The sequence below is a fragment of the Sorex fumeus genome, unplaced genomic scaffold, assembly GCF_029834395.1.
Source record: "Sorex fumeus unplaced genomic scaffold, SorFum_2.1 ptg000122l, whole genome shotgun sequence".
Lineage (NCBI taxonomy): Eukaryota > Metazoa > Chordata > Mammalia > Eulipotyphla > Soricidae > Sorex > Sorex fumeus.
Window position 1 is genome coordinate 32,401,567 of NW_026606179.1, and position 16,218 is coordinate 32,417,784.

A 16,218-nucleotide genomic window follows, 5' to 3' on the forward strand; every position below is an offset into this window, starting at 1 on the left:
TTACCTGAGCTTGTGTTTATTTATTTATTTTGGCTTGTAGACCACACCTGGCAGTGTCCAGGGCTTACTCTTGGCTCTGCACTCAGGGAATCACTCAGGGAACTACAGGAGGCCAGGATCAAAGTCCAGTCAGCTGCGACCACCTTGTACAAGGCAAGTGCCCTACCTGCTGTCCAGGCTCCTGCCCTTCACCTGCACTTTTGGACTCCAATACAGCCTCAGTGCAGGGTCAGAATCTGGGTGTGCATGACTCCATATTTGGAAAGCAGTGCCCACCCACAGCTTTGCCACCCAGGCTGGCAAGGACCAGCGGGTCTGCCATCCTCGGGGTGAACTGAAGGAAAAAACAAACAAACATTGTTTTTTGTTTTTTAGGGGGCCACACCCGGCACTGCTGAGGGCTTACTGCTGGCAGGCTCAGACAACCATATGTGTGTGGTGCGGGGGGATCTAACCCTGGTTAGACATGTGCAAAACAAGTGCCCGGCCGGCTGGAGGCTGGATTCTTGCTGAGGCCCAGGAAACTTCTAGCTAGCCACACAAGAGCTGCATGCGGGTGGGCGGGGGTGTGGAGACAGCCCTGGGGCCTCTGGGCGGGGCTGGCCGCGGGGATGGAGAGGCTGTGGGTGGCTGAGCGCGATGCCCACGTCGTGCCCAGCGCCCTCTGCCCAGCTCAGTCTTCCTGTCTGTTGGCGTCAAGACCCTAGGTGCAGGGGCGGGAGCGATTGGTACAACGGGAGTAGGGGAGCGTTTGCTCTCTGCACGGGGCTCACCCAGGCTCTATCCTCAGCCTCCCAGACGGTGCCCCGAGCCCTGTCAAGAGTGACCCCTGAGCGGAGAGCCGGGAGTAAGCCCCGACTATCCCCAGGTGTGGCCCCCGAACAAGACAACGAGCAAACAAAAGAGTGCGTGCAAACACGTGCAGGACCAGCGGAAGGCGGGGCCGGCTTCGTGCTCGCGGCCTTCCGCGCCGCCCGGGCTGGACGTGGGCATCGGGGGCCACAGTCAGCGGCCCGGCCAGGCACACGCCTGCACCTCGGGGGTCCCCGCCGGCCCCTCGGTCCCTGCCCACCTCGCAGGCCCGGCAGCCGCCGCCGCCACCGCCGCCACCGCCGCGCGGGCTGGCCGGGCGGCCAGCGGGGGGCGCCGGCGGTCACCCTGGCCGCGGCCTCGGCCCGCCCCGCCCGTCCCGCCCGCCGCGGCGCGGACACCCGGACGGCGGGATCCGGAGCGGCGGCGGGAGCGGGAGCGGCGGGACCCGGACGGCGGCGGGACCCGGAGCGGCGGCAGGTGAGCGGGCCGGGGCGGGAGCGGCGGGACCGGGATGGGCAGCACGTCCGCTGGGGGACTCCCCGGCCTCGCGGGTGGTGTGTGTGTGTGTGTGTGTGTGTGTGTGTGTGTGTGTGTGTGTGTGTGTGTGTGTGTGTGTGTGTGTGTGTGACTGCTGTGAGTGCGTGACTGTGTGTGTGTCTGTGTCTCTGTGTGTGAGTGTGTGACTGCTGTGAGTGCGTGACTGTGTGTGTGTGAGTGTGTGTCGGTGGGCCCAGGGGTTGAGGGTGGGGGAGAGGCTCCGAGCGCCCCGGCACTTGGGCAAGGGCTGGGACTCCTCAGACCTTTGCTCCGCCGGCCTCCGTGCAGCAGAGTGGCCAGTTCTCCCCATGTGAAGACTGAGACTTGGCCAGGGGACAGGGAGGGGGCCCGGACTGGATGTGGACAGGACAGGGAACAGCGGACAGGGACGGGTGGGGGGCAGGGGAGACCGGGAGGGCACAGGGCCAGGTACCAGGGTAGGGAGGGGATGCAGACAGTGCTCCTGGCCCTGGGCTATGGGAAAGGGGCTGGTTTGGCTGGTTTCTTCCACCAGGATAGAGAGAGAGAGTGTGTGTGTGTGTGTACTGTATGTGTGTACTGTGTGTGTACTTCCTAGGCTGGAGAGTGTGTTGTGTGTGTGCATGTGTGTGTACCCCCTAGACTGGGTTGTGTGTATGTTTGTGTGTACCCCCTAGACTGGGTTGTGTGTGTGTGTGCTTGCTCCCTAGTCTGGATCACATGTGCGTGTGTGTTTACACTAGACTGATAGTATATGGATATATGTGTGTGTGTGTATACCTTAGATTGATATTGTGTGTATGTGTGTGTACCCTAGACTGATAGTGTGTGTATATGTGTGTGTGCACACCTAGACAAATTACGTGTGTGCATGCGCATGCCCTACACTCTGTGTGTGTGTGTACTTCCTAGGCTGGAGAGTGTGTTTGTGTGTGTGTGCATGTGTGTGTACCCCCTAGACTGGGTTGTGTGTGTGCGTGCTTGATCCCTAGATTGGATCACATGTGTGTGTGTTTACACTAGACTGATAGTATGTGGATATACGTATGTGTGTGTGTGTGTGTACCTTAGATTGATATTGTGTGTATGTGTGTGTGTTCCCTAGACTGATAGTGTGTGTATGTGTGTGTGCACACCTAGACTAAATTACGTGTGTGCACGCGCATGCCCTACACTCTGTGTGTGTGCACATGTGTGCATGCCCTAGACTGAATAACGTGTGCATGTGTGCATATGCATGCCCTAGACTGGATAGGGGGTGTGTGTGTGTGAGAGAGAGAGAGTGTGAAGGGTGTGTTTACTGCCAGAGCCACAGTGGATCTCCCTGTCCAGAGAGTGCAGAGAGAGCAAGTGAGGAGTTGGCCGGGCCTGGCTCCCCTGCGGGGTCCTGGCATCTCATCTTTCACCTGAAGGCAGTTGGAGTGGGGGTGGGCAGGGGTGTTCCTCTGCTCCTCTGTGTGCCTTGGGGGTACTCCTGCTCCTCCCTCCAAGGCCACGATGCCACCCCGGAGCCCCTGGGCATATCCATGGAGCCTTCGCCGGGGAGGAGCACAGGTGCCCAGTGAGGGGGCTGCCGCCAGTCAGAATCATTGCCTTGCTGACAAAACCTAGGCCAGAGTGAAGGCCAGCACTGTGAGACAGCAAGCACTGGCCACGGTGGGCTCTGGGACCCTGGGGGCTGGGGCCTCAATAGCTCTGAGAGTGTGGGGCACGTTCCCTGTGGGCTGGGCCTGCCTCAGACCTGAGGGAGGTGAGGAGGCCCTGAGTCTCGGGGCGGAGGCACACCGCCTGCACATGGGTGCTGTGTTCTAGGCTGAGTCCCTGATGCTGAGTTCTGGAGTTCTGTCTCCTCAGCACCTGTACAGGCTTTCTCCATGCCCTTGTCCTGTCCAGAGTCCAGAGTGCTTGTCTGAGGCCGCTGATGGAGACAGAGGCGGGGCAGCCTCTGCCCTCTGAGGCCAGGGTCATGGCTCTTGACCATTGGAACCCTTTGATGGAGAGTGTTGCAGGTCAGACAGGTCTTCACAGCCCTTTGAAGACAGGTCTGGAGCTGGGAAGTGGGGGGTGGCTGTGGCCGGTGGTGTCCAGGCGGGAGTCCCTGGCAGGTTCTCTGCCCTCCAAAGTCCACTGGTCAACAGGGAAGGCTGAGGGAGTCCAGCCCATCTGTGGAGAGATGTCCCCACAGTACACGGCAATGTGTGGTGGGCAGAGGAGGTGATGGGCTGAGATGGGTTTCCTTTGACATGTCTTTGGGGAAACTTGTGGAGAAAACATGTTCTTGTTTTTCTGTCTTTTGTTTTTGTTTTGTTTCTTTTTTAAAAATTTTGTTTTTAATTTTTGGGGCCACACCATGGCACCTTGGCTTTGCACACGGGAATCACTCCCTGCAGTGCTCAAAGGACCATATGGGAGGCCAGGGAGAGAACCTGGGTCAGCCGCATGCAAGGCAAGTGCCCTCTCTGCTGTGCTATTGCTCCAGTCCCTGTTCTTCATTTTTTTATGCTTTCTCAACTGTAAGAAGGAAGGAAAGCAAACTTTGTGAGGTTTGGGGATGTGGCTGAGTGGGAAGTGGGACAGCTCAGGCCTTGCCTGTGTGGGGCTCTGGGTTCCAGCCCTACCACTGGAGGGAAAAAAAAAAAAGAAGCAAAACTTGATTCTTTTTCTGTTTGTTGTGGAAAATTTTAAGATCTTCTATTGCTCATGAGCTGTGAAATTGGGTTTGCAGGTGCGGGCTGGACACTGATGCAGTTTATTAATTGTTATTACCACATGTTGGATTTTGGGCCACAGCAGCTGTGCTCAGGACAACACAGGAATCACTCTTCACTGGCTCAGGGAACCACACAGGGATCTGGAGATTAAACCTGGATTGGCGAATGCAGTACAAGCACCCTCCCCTCTGTACTATTCTCTGGCCTCGATGCAGATTACTAGGGCACTCAGGTGGAAAGTGCAGGATCGTGAGGTGTCTCAGCCCACGTTCTCCTCAGACCTCAAACATGGGGCCCACAGTGCAGGTGGGAGACCCCATCACTGGCCAGCGGCAGAGCATGTGGTGGGCAGCGTCACCTGCCCTGAGAGTCTGTGGCACCTCTGTCTCCTTTCTGGTGGAGAGTTGCTGGGGGTTGTCTGGCAGACACCCGGGAATGATGGGTGAGGGGGCCCCATTTGGGAAGGGAGCCAGACTGGGATGCAAGTTCTTCCCCTTTGGGAACCAAAGTGGTTTTTCAGGCTGCTGTGGCCAGTCCTAGGTAGGATTTGGGGGTCAGGGTCCCAGGCCCCCTAGGACTGGGTGATCCCACATCCTCCCCCTGGGGAGGCTCTTCTCAGCTCCCTCTTCTATATATCCCAGACTGAACGAGCCCCTCAAACGCCCCGTGCTCCGCCTCTCTCTCCCAGCCCGCAAGCTCGCTGTCCTTTCTGCCAGCCTTTCCTCCCCAGTGGCCTGGCTCTCCGTGCTCTACTCGGAGGCTTTCCATGCTGGGCTCAGCAGAAAGGCACTGAGACCCCAGGTCTACACCAGAAGTAAAAAGCTGGGCTTGATGGGTGCGGAGAGAGAGCACCAGAGACCCAGCACAGGCTTTGCAGGCATCAGGCCCAGGGTTTGTCCACAGCGCCACCTCTGGGGGCAATCCCCGAGCACTGAGTAGTAGCCTCTGAGCATCTCTGAGAGTGTTCCAAGGCCCCCAACTCCCCAAAAGAAGGAAAGAAAGAAAGAAACAAAGAAGAAAGGAAGGAAGGAGGGAGAGAAGGAAGGAGGGAAGGAAGGAAGGAAGGAAGGAAGGAAGGAAGGCGGGTGGGGGGAAGGAGGGAAGGAGGGAGGGAGGGAGGGAAGGAAGGAAGGAAGGAAGGAAGGAAGGGCAAGGGAAGGAAGGACAAAAGGAAAGAAAGAGAAAGAGAGAAAGAAAAGGAAAGAAAAGAAAGAAAGAAAGAAAGAAAGAAAGAAAAAGAAAAGCAAAAAAAGGAAGGAAGGAAGGAAGGAAGGAAGGAAGAAAGAGAAAGAAAAGAAAAGAAAGAAAAGGAAGGAAGGAAAGAAGGAAGAAAGAAAGAGAAAGAAAAGAAAAGAAAGAAAGAAAAGGAAGAAAGAAAGAAAGAAAGAAAGAGAGAAAGAAAGACTGAGCTTTATTCCATGGTGGATGGTGACCCCGGGGGTCCTTCCTCCTCAGTTCTGGTGGTCTGTGCCAGCCTCAGGCCTGAGGACCTTGGTGTCCACCGCCTTGCTTTCTGGACAGTATGGGGGGTCAGAGGGAAAGACAGGCACACTCGCCCCCTCCCCAGCCCAGCCTGCCCCTTGGCTTCTATAAAGGGGGCTAGAGGGGGCCTCCCAGACCAGGTGGCAAACAAGTACCCGGGCCAGTCCCAGCAGGTCTGTGCCAGCAGGGAGTGCCCATGGGCTGCTCATTCCGGTCAGCAGCTGCTGCGGCCACAGTGTGTGTGGAGGAAGCGTGTTTAGACCCCGCAGCCAAGGTTGTGTCGCGCCGGCCCTTAGACCAGAGGAGAAGGACACGGACTCTGCGGGGTCCCCGGGGCTGGAGGCCTGGCGCCGCATTTCCTGCCGGTGTGGCAGTGGGCGAGCTCCTCTCCCTCTCTGAGCTCCGAGTCTCCTCTGTGATGTGGAGAGCGACTTATCTCTGAGGCCAGGGGGCAGGTCCCGATATAAAGGGCCAGACCCGTGAGAGTCCACGGTGGGATGTGAGCAGCCCAGGCCAGGAGAAACGAGCCAGGGTGCTCCCGGGTGGGGGGAGCTGCTGCTGAGGGCGGTGCCCGCATCTACTCTCATGTTGCCTCACTATTAAATGACAGGGTGGCCGTGTGTCTGTGGGCAGGAGAGTTTGGGGTGATGGGGCATAGTGTGAGCACCCCACTCTCACTTATTAAAGAAAAACAAGGACTGGAATGATAGGAAGTACAGCGGGTAGGGCACTTGCCGTGCACACGGCCGACCCGGGTTCAATCCCAGGCATCCAATATGCTTCCCAGGGACCTCCCGGAGTGATCCCCGAATGCCCCCAGGTATGGCCCAAAAACTAGAAAAGAAACATAAAATAAACATATAGGCATACTTTAAAAGATGGGGAAATTTGGCAAAAGACAACAAAAAAAGTATAGGAGAGTTCTTTCCACTTTTTGGTAACTTTTGAATTTTTTTTTTTCAGAAAAATCAGAGCTTTTCGGTGGGTCCCACGGGTGACTTATGTGAAGCAGGGAGGAGAAAGATGGTCACTTTCTCCCCATCTGCCTCTGCCACCCGGGACCCAGGGTTACTGGGTTCTTGTCTCGCCTTGCAGAAAGGAATTTCAGGAGTAGACAAGCAGTTAAGTAAATAGATTTTATTTGGAAGGTTTTTGAAGTTGTGGAGGGGGAGAGAAAGAGAGAGAAAGAGAGAGAGAGAGAGAGAGAGAGAGAGAGAGAGAGAGAGAGATGCTTAAGAGAGAACGAGGACTTCTCCAAGGGTGGAGAGAGCCCCTAGACACATCCCAGCATTAGACAGGAAAACATGAAAGTACACATCTCGAGGGGAGATGCGGGCGACACATGTGCTCGGCCACCACATGTGCTTGGCCACCTGGACGCAGGCAGCACATGGTCTCGGGCAGCATCTGTGCCCGAACTCTTTTGAATTTTTGAAGTTCTTTTAAAATAGTAGCTTTTCAAAAATCATGTCTAGCTAATGCTTTCAGTCTTGGAGAACAGTAGCTGGCGCTGGGTGAAGGTTAGCTCTTACTGTTGCTTTCGTTATCGGTGGGAGGGTGCAGTGTCCGTTATCTCCTTGTCCCAGAAGCCCTGGGCTGTTGCTCCACTTTGCAGATGCTGCTGTCGAAGCCCAGAGAGGCCAAGCGTCTTGCTCAGGGCGGCACAGCAGCGGGTTCAGGTCCCCGGAGCGAGAGTCCTGCTCGGCATTGACGCTGGGCTCATTCCAAACATCTGAGCAGCAGGAGCTTTTCCATAAGCGCGATTTCGAGTTTCCCTTGCTGACTCAGAGGCCTGCAGCACTGGCCGCATTCCTGTGTGGGGGCCGCTTCTCTGCTCGGTCCTGCCCGCAGCCAGACTCACCAGTGGACGCTGCTGTGATTTCCCCCGTCCTGTCTGGCCTCCATCTGGAGGCTTCCAGTTTACTGTCCTGCCCAGTACTGTGCCTCCTACCTGCCCCCCCATGCCTTTTTCTTTTTCTTCTTTTTTTTTCCCCTTTTTGGGTCACACCCGGCGATGCACAGGGGTTACTCCTGGCTCTGCACTCAGGAATTACTCCTGGCGGTGCTCAGGGATGCTGGGAATCGAACCCGGGTCAGCCGTGTGCAAGGCCAACGCCCTACCTGTTGTGCTATCGCTCCAGCCTCCCCTACCCCCCATGCCTTTTTCACCTTTGCACCTCCCCGACTCAGCCTGAACAAGAGCCCTGATAAGGCTGGAGAGAGGAGGTAGAGAGGGGGGGTGCAGGGGGAGGGGAGGGCTGGGGGCTGGAAGAAGGAGGAGAAGGAGGAGGAGGAGGAGGAGGAGGAGGAGGAGGAGGAGGAGGAGGAGGAACCTTTACCTGGGGCTCTGGGCAGCTCTCCAGTCCTGCTGCATCTCTGCCCCCCCACCCCAGTCCCATCTGTGACTCTGAATCGTAACCCCGGCCCTTCCGATGGGCTTCTCAGTGGTTTGTCAACCGTCCCTTTGAGGGGGGTGATGGAGGCGTTCCGGGAGGGGCCCCAGTCTTGGTTTGATGTGTCGGTGCCTGGAGGCCGGCTCTCAGCCCTCCGGAGCCTGTGGGCCCCCTCTTCTCTGGGACAGGGGGTGAATCCCTGCAGGGAACAGTGCGCATAGACCCTCTCGGTGCCCAGCTCCCCGCCACTGGCTGGTGGCTGCGCTGGCTTCCTGGAGGTGGAGGGGTGAGCAGGTGCTGGACACGGGCCTGCCTGTGGGGGAGAAGGTGGGGGCGGGGGTCACGGCTGGGCGGGTGCAGCCTTTGGAGAGGTGTGTCAGGTCCCCCATCTACAAGCGGGGAGATGGACTCCACGAAGAAGGTCTCAGGAGCTCCGCCTGGGGGCGGCACTGTCTGGCAGCAGGGGAAACTGAGGCTCAGGGTGGCCATGGGGCCCTCTGTGGTTCACCTGCCAGGGGCTCCGAGCTGCAGGGGTGGGGAGGCGGGGAAGGAGCGAGTCAGCTGGTGGACAGACTTCTCAGGAAACCTCAGGCATCTGCATCTGGTGAAAAGGCAGAAGCACGAGCCCTGAAGTGGGGGCCGGAAGCTGGGCTCTCACGTGGGCTTCGGTCGTGGACACGTGGCAGGAAGCACACTGGGCCGCCCAGTGCTCCTCCAAGGGAAGTTCTGTGGGTTCAGGGTCTCCCCCCGGCTTTGGGAGGGGACCGTGGAGGTTCTCGGGAGTCGGGCCCGCCTGTCTCGCCCCCCGCCGCCTGCCCGCTCACTCGAGGTGGTTTCTCTGGGACAGGCTACAGCACGTCCTTGCTCCACTCTGGTGCCCGCAGACTGGACGCGCGTCTGGGGGTGCCTGCCACCCCAGTAAGCTGTGGTTAGAGGTGAGACGGGAGGACTCCCAGGGGAGTTTGGCAGATGCAGGGGGGTGGCGGAGAGGGCGTGGGCAGGCCCTGGGGTCACTGTGCTGGGGGTGAGGCTAGGTGTTGTGGCGGTTGGGGGGGAACCTGGGGGTGTGTCCCAGCTCTGCCACTGTCCCTCTCCACCCCCCTTACCCCCCACCCCTGCACATTCCTCATCAGCAGGGAGGGTTGAAACTGGCCCTTTGCTGTGAGACCAAAGTAGCCTATGCCAGAGCCCTCGTGGGACAGTGTCTCGGCTCAGGCCACATGCACAGGAGGCCAGGGAGTGAGTCCGCCCTCCCCGCTGACCGGCCCTGAGTGGGCCGGGTGACCAGTCCAGGCCTGGGTGACCTCGCACCCTCCGCTCCCACATGGCCCTGCAGCCTCCTATCACTTCATCTGGCCAGCTCAAAGCTGCCTCCCAGATAGATAAGGGCTGGAAGGAAGGGAGGGCAGACGGTGTTCATGCCCCACCCAGAACTCAGTGTGCCTCTCAGGGCAGCATCCAGTGTGTCCACACTGCCGCCAGCCACGCTGCCAGACGAGCCTTTTAGTGCCTGGAATCAGCATCGGAGTGAGGGCTGCACCAGGACTGGCCGTTTGTCCCTCCTGCCCTCCCTTCTTCCCCTCCTTCCTGCCTCCCTCCTTCTTTCTTCCCTCCTTCCTTCCTCCCTCCCTTCATTCCTTCCTTCCTTCCTCCCTTGCTCCCTCTCTCCCTGCCTCCTCTCTCCCTCCCTCCCTCCCTTTCATTTTTTCCTTCCTCCCTCCCTCCCTCCCTCCCTCCCTCCCTCCCTCCCTCCCTCCCTCATCCAGCAGTGCTCATGGATTACTTCTGGCTGTGCTGGGCATTGAACTGGGATTGGCAGCATGCAAGGCAAACACTGAACTAACCTCTGAAGATCTCTCTGGCGCCCGGAGATTTGTTTTCAGTCCATAACCCAGTGACCGTTTGGGCAGGGGGCTACTCCTGACTCAGTACTGGGGTGTCTTTCACAGCGGTGCTTGGGACAGGGGTTCATACCACACAGTGCTTGATGTGCTTTCTCCTCAGCCCAGGAAGCTTGATCTAAGTCACTTTTGGGGTGGGGGGGCGGGGGTGATGGCGGAGGGGGAAGTCCACACCCGGCAATGCCCAGGGCTGACCTATGGCTCTGCATTGAAGAATCACTCGTGGCAGTGCTTGGGGGACCCTCCGGGATGCTGGGGATGGAACCTGGGTCGGCTGCATGAAAAACAAAAGCCTGCTGACACCCCCCTTCGCCCCCTCCCCCCCCCATCCCTCCAGGCCCTGATCTAAGTGAGTTTTGATGTTTTCCCAGGTAGGGGTCTGCAAAGCTCTGCTGGGGTGAGGTGGGGGGTGGGAACTGGAGCCTTGCTGCTTATTGCTGGCTGTGAGGTGAACCCCCGCCCCCCTCCCCCCCCCCCCCCCCCCCCCCCCGCCCCTGCTGAGCAGCACGGAGCCTGCCTCTTTGTCAGTGAAAACTGCGTACAGCCAGCAGGGGGAGGATGAATATGAAATGGAAGCCGCCAAATTCCATCCCCGAGCCACCCAGCCCAAGACGTGGGACGGCATCCTTCCAGATTTTCTGGCCCGTCAAAAACAAGGGACGCGCCTCTGTAGCCGTGGGTGGAAGTGGGTCCCCTCCCCCCCCCAACAGCACACACCCCGAAAGCTGTTGCTTATGCTCCGTGCATGGCATCTATCGGGAGGGGCGGGCACTTCCTCTCTGCTGCCCCTGACCCGTTCACACCGGCTGGGTGTGGGGCGCTCTGCCGGCGCGCGGGCGGGCCCCGCTGCCAAGGTTTGCAAAGGAAGTCGGGACTTAGGGCTGGCAGGACAGCTGCTTCCACATCTGTTCCGTGAGGCTCCATCGCTGTTGCTCAATGCACCGTGACCCCGGCTGTCCCTTCCCTTCCCCAGTGCCCAGCAGTGGCAGAGACCTGAGCTTCCCCCGTGGGGCTCCCACCCTGGGGCCTTGCACCAGCAGCAGCTGTGGTTCTTTCTGTCCCTACCTCGGGGGGCCGTGACGGCAAAGCGCAGGGGAGGCTAGTGCCTCAGGACAAGTGTTTGGAGGAGACACTTGGCCATCCCCCCCACCCTGAGGCCACCGCGAGGGGCGTCTGACCTCCCTCTCCGCTGAGGCCCCTTGTGCGCTGACCGCTGCCCACAGTCGCCTGACCTCAGGACGCCCCTTCTCTGGAAGCCTGATTCTTGCGGGGTGACCGAGGAGCTCATCTGCTCCCTGGGGGACTCGGCGCTGTCTGGGCTGGCAGCTGGGAAGGGAGGAAGGCGGGGGTGGGGGGCTGGCGGCGTGGATGCATGATGCATGGGAATGTCTCCCCCAGGGTTAGGGGGGGTGTTAGTGACCACGCCCCTGGGCCCCGGCCTGCGTCATCGGGGCTCTCTCCGTGGGAATCACAGTTTGGCCCTTTCAGCCTGGAACGCTGAAGCTGGCCAGGAGTGGGAGTGGGGGGTGGGGGTGGGGGCTGGTACATCTGGGGTCAGTCCTGAGCCGGTGAGGTGTGCATGACGGGGATTCAGCTCTAGTCATCGTCACCAGTTGCCCTGAGTGGGCACGGGGTTTCTGCCTGAGTTTTCGCTGGGGAATCGGGGTGCGGATCCCCGGCGGAAGTGCCTGGCCGCTGAGGTGGGTCTGGGGCTGGTGGGCTGGGGTGCCGGAGGGAGGCCGCTGGCCCTCCCTGGTCGAGGCTGCAGGGACGCTCCTAGGAAGGCTGGGTGGCAGGCGCAGGAGACCTCGGTGCCCTGTGTGTGAGTGGCTGCCGGCACGAGGGCTGGGAGCCAGGCCGCTGCTGGACTGTCGCTTGTGGCCTTGGAAGTCACGTGTGAGGTATCTGCAGTGTTCGCTGGGTCAGCTGGGCAGGATGCAGGGGGACGGTCTTGGAGGCTGATCACCACGAGGCAGAGGGGTCCCTGCAGCCCCCCCACTCTATACGGCCAGCTTTCCCTCCTTCAGAGCCTCCTGGAGAGATTGCTCCGGAAGAGAATTTTCTCTGGATTGCTGTGTGTGTGTGTGTGTGTGTGCGCTTTGAGTCACACCCGGCAGTGCTCAAGGGTTCCTCCTGGCTCTGCGCTCTGGAATCACTCCTGACAGTGATTCTGGGGACCATCTGGGGGTGCCAGGGGTCAAAGCCAAGTCAGCCATGTGCACGGCAAATGCCGGACCGGCTGGACTATAGCTCCAGCCCTTGCTGGACTACTTTGAGTCAGCCCTAGGCTGGCTCCTTAATCACCGGCAGGCCCTGGGGAGGAGGGGGAGAGGGGTGGGTGGAGGAAAGGGGAGAGGGGGGCTGGTTCCCCACAGAAATGAGGAGCAGATCCAGGCAGGAGTGGAAACAGTATTACAGCGCTATCTTCCTGGGGAGGCCTGAGGCTTGGTGGCTCAAAGGATGTCCTGATGCCGGCATCAACGAGGGCTTTCTGGAGGAGGGAGCATTGGTCCTTGTCCTCAGCCAAGGCATGCAAGCGTTGTGGGAATTGAAAAGGGAAGGGGAGTTGGTTCAAGAGTGGGGGAGTCCAGAGGAGACGCGAGGCCCTGATCCCGAAATCCCAGCTCGGCCGTGGAAGGTCAGGCCCGCAAAGGCCCGCTGTGGTCGCCAGCTGGCGTGGTGTCCCGCCTGGTGTCCCGCCCTGGGCGCCCGGTGGAGGGGCCCAAGGCTCTGACTTGGGTCCCAACTGCGGACTCTCAGTTACCTCCCTGTTTGCTCAGGTCCCACTCAGGGCTTTGCGGGGGCAGGACACGAGGTGACTGCTGGACACCCCATTCCCCTCCTCCCGGGACCCTCCTCGAGCCCCGAGGTGCCAGTGGCCGTGGGGCTCTCTGGATGGGGGGGGGCACCCAGCGCCTGGGTTGGGGGCCACGCTCAGGTGTCGCTCGTGGCTATCCCTTCACAGCGCTGCCCGCTGGCTTTCCCGTCCTGTCCATGGCTCATGGCCTTGCCTGTAGGTAGCCACCTGCTCCTGCACCAGGGGACAGGCCTCGTGCCCCTCCAAAGAGGCCCTGAGCCTTGCCTTGGGCGTGGGTCTCTGTCCCCTGAGCTGCGGGCCTCTGTCCCCGCCGTGGATGCTCCTCTTGGTTTCTGTGCCACGGTGACACCCTCAGTGATGACTCCAAGTCCCACTTGTGGGTAAGAGGCTCAGAGAGGTCCTGCTGGCGGGGGAGAGGATAGGGGCTGGGAGAGGGGGGCGGGGGGGGTGGAGGGTCACCTGGTGGAGGGTCACCTGGCTCAAACTACTGGAAGCCGGAAATTGGGTCTCAGCTGGCTGAGGGTGTGGAGTGAGGAGAGGGGCAGAGTTTGGGATTTCGGGGGTGGCTATTGAGGAGGGCGAGTGGGCAGCCTGTGCTGAGTCCCAGGGGCTCCTGGTCCCCAGTCTGTCATCCCCCACCGCAGAACTGTCACTACTGGGGTGAAAGGTAGAACCAGGCCCCAGGCTCTTGGCACCCAGGGGCTCTCCCCACTCAGGCTCTTGGCACCCAGGGGCTCTCCCCACTCAGCCGTCTGAGCTTCTGATTCCTGCCTTCTAGCACTTCCTATCCGGCTACCTCGTTTTAAGCACTCTGCCCTTCCAACAGGGAAACTGAGGTCCGGCCTAGGATCTAGGTGTGGTGGGGGGTAGGTCCCTGCCCCATGGCGAGGGAGGGGCTGGACTGGGTCCAGATTTTGGAATTGGAGCCGCCACGCAGCTGGGATGGAGACCTGGGAGGGCCCTGGGCGCTCAGACGGTCCCAGAGGGTGGCTGACAAGCCTCCCTCCACACAGCCTAGAGGGGAAACTGAGGCTCTGTGCGTGGGGGGGCTTCGTGCTAGGCTCCGTGCCAGGTTCAGATTGCTCATTAAGGACACACGTGCTACTGGGAGCTCCCAGGCCAGGCTTCTAATGGGCCCGCTTTGATGCTTGTTATATTTTCACTTAAAAGAAAAAAATTATTCCGCTGAAAGCATCCAATTTCCATGAAGTCACCAGAGCCAGGGGCTGGCGTGGCGCCTCCCTGCTGTTGAGGAGAGGGGTCCCAGCGGGAGGGGCCGGGGCTCTCTGCACGGCCACCCAGGCAGGAAGTGGTGGCGCCTGCTCTGAGTTCAGCAGGTAGCCCTGAGGGCCACCCCCCCCCAGCACTTGTGGGAGCCAGGATGGGGCCCGGGAGGGCTGGCTGAGGACCCTGCAGCCAAGGGCCCTGGAGCAGAGCCCGGTAAGAAGGGAGTGGACAGCGCCACGCCACGCCACGGGGCCTGGGGGCTGGGGCGAGGGGGGGAAGGGAGGGCCTTGGCCCGGCCTGGGAGTGGCTGCGTGGGTCTGGGCTGGGAGCAGGGAAGCTCGAGGGCCCTCGGGGACCGCCGGCAGGTGGGGCGGCTTCTGGACCCAGGACCAGCTGGCGGGAAGGTGCAGTCAGGGCTGACGGGCCTGGGCCTGGCCGCCTGCGTTTCTCGTCAAGGCTGTAATTTCATTGACAGCTGCGCTGTGCTTCTCCGACCCGATGGGAAGAGAGATTAGTGAAGGCAGAGCGGTGGAGCTTGCTCTGTGAGACTAAGAGATAAACGGGGTGCAGAGACAGCACAGGGCTAGACTCGGCACTTTGGGGCTCCTGCTCCCCCACCCCGGCTGGCAGGGGAACAACCCTGCACCTCAACGCCCACCAAGCAGCAGCAAGTCCTTAGGCTGTCCCACTGAGTGAGCGGCTTGGCTGGGAGGTCCCCCCATCACTCCGTCCCCCCACCCCCAAACAAACAAACAAACAAATGTGATCTGTGCCCAAGGGTGGAACAAGTAAGCCTCTGGGAAATGACCTACCTAGTCCTGTCCTCACTCCTTGGGGCCCAGGGACCAACTGAGGGGGGCCTTCTGGATCTTTCCATGAGTTCATCCAAACATTTGCACCCTGAAACAGGTAGAGCAGGTGTCTTTTGGTCAGGTCATGGGGCTTAAGATGCCGAGATGGGGTGCCCTGCTCCCCACCAGCCTGTGGGGCAGGGACCAGATGGCGGGAGGGCTGAGGATGGCTGCTTCTCTCACACCAGGGTGCCCCTGGTGTTCTGTGTGGAGACAAATGTGTTAAAATTGTGTGGAGACCTTGTCTTCATTGCCTTAAACTGTGTGGAGTAGTGAGTTGAGGTGAACAGGGAAGTAATACTACTGGATTTTTATTGCCTTCTCATTCACTCCCATCTTCCCTATACTGTGTTTGGAATTGATCATTAAAAGAAAAAAAAATTCCCCCAGAGGGAAAAATAACATCTAAGCGGGACATTGAGTCTGTGGCTGAGTGAGCAGCTCTCGGCCGTCAGGAAGCCTCTGAAGTGAAAGAGTTGACAGGAGGAAGTGCAGCTGTGCGGGTGGGGCCCGGGCTGGGTGCGAGTCCTTCCTCTCCACCCGCAGGGCTCCGCCTCCCAGGGCAGGTCCCCACCCAGGCTCCCTGGACTCGGCCTGTGGCTCTCAGGTGTGCACCCCGAAAGTCTCGGTGGCATCTGAGTGGCATGAAGTGACTCAGATTCGTGAGTGTGGGGCAGGGTGGGGGAGACAGGGCCGCTGTGCGGGGAGGGGATGTGGGGGATGAGTGTCCCTTGCAGCCCCGAGGGTGGCACATGTGACCCCCCTCCACTCAGTGAGCTGCGGGGCAGGGGCGGGGGACACCAGTCGGGCCCAGGCTGCTTCTCACGGGAGACTGAGGCCCACTCTGATGGAGCTTCGGGCATATGCACCCTTATAGTTTGTCGCTGTTGGCCTCACCCCTTCCTTGCCCGCAGGGCTGCGGGCCCCTGGAGCAGAGCTTGGGGTGCAGGGGGCAGTCCTGCTGTATCTGGGGGAGAGCACACATCTGAGTGCACAGAACAGACTGGCAGGGGCTCTGGGCGGGGGGCCTCGTGGCAGAGGTGAGGAGTCCAGCTCCCCTCATGGGAGCCACAACCATGCTGAACCCCTGTCTGCAGACACGGCGGGTGGCATGGCCCTGGTCCCAGCTGGGAGGCAGGTGACGGGGGCTGGGGAATCGCTTCCCTGTCTCTCTGTGTGTCTCTGCCTGTCTCTGTCTCTCTATCTGTCTCTCTCTCGTCTGTCTCTGTCTCTATCTCTTTGTCTCTCTTACTCTATCCTCTCTGTCTCTCTCTATCTTTATCTCTCTCTGCCTCTCTATCTCTGTCTCTCTCTGTTTCTGTCTCTGTCTATCTTTATCTCTATATCTCTCTGTTTCTGTCTCTCTGTCTCTCTCTGTCTCTATCTCTGTCTCTCTGTCTCTTTGTCTCTCTGTCTTTCTGTCTCTATCTCTGTCTGTCTCTATCTCTGTCTGTCTGTCTCTGTCTCTCTGTTTCTGTGTCTATCTCTCTGTTTCTCTCTCTCTGT

The 16,218-nt window shown here is 59.8% G+C and overlaps 1 protein-coding gene across 2 annotated transcripts in view; it reads left to right on the top strand.

Moving 5' to 3' along the window:
- Positions 1-1,225: 1,225 nt before the first annotated feature.
- ADCY7 (adenylate cyclase 7) overlaps positions 1,226-16,218 on the top strand; it is a 53,281-nt gene continuing 38,288 nt past the window's right edge. For both annotated transcript variants that reach the window (XM_056136256.1, XM_056136257.1), the window contains exon 1: positions 1,226-1,290. The gene's annotated coding sequence lies outside the window, so the exon portion shown is untranslated. The remainder of the gene's footprint in view (positions 1,291-16,218) is intronic.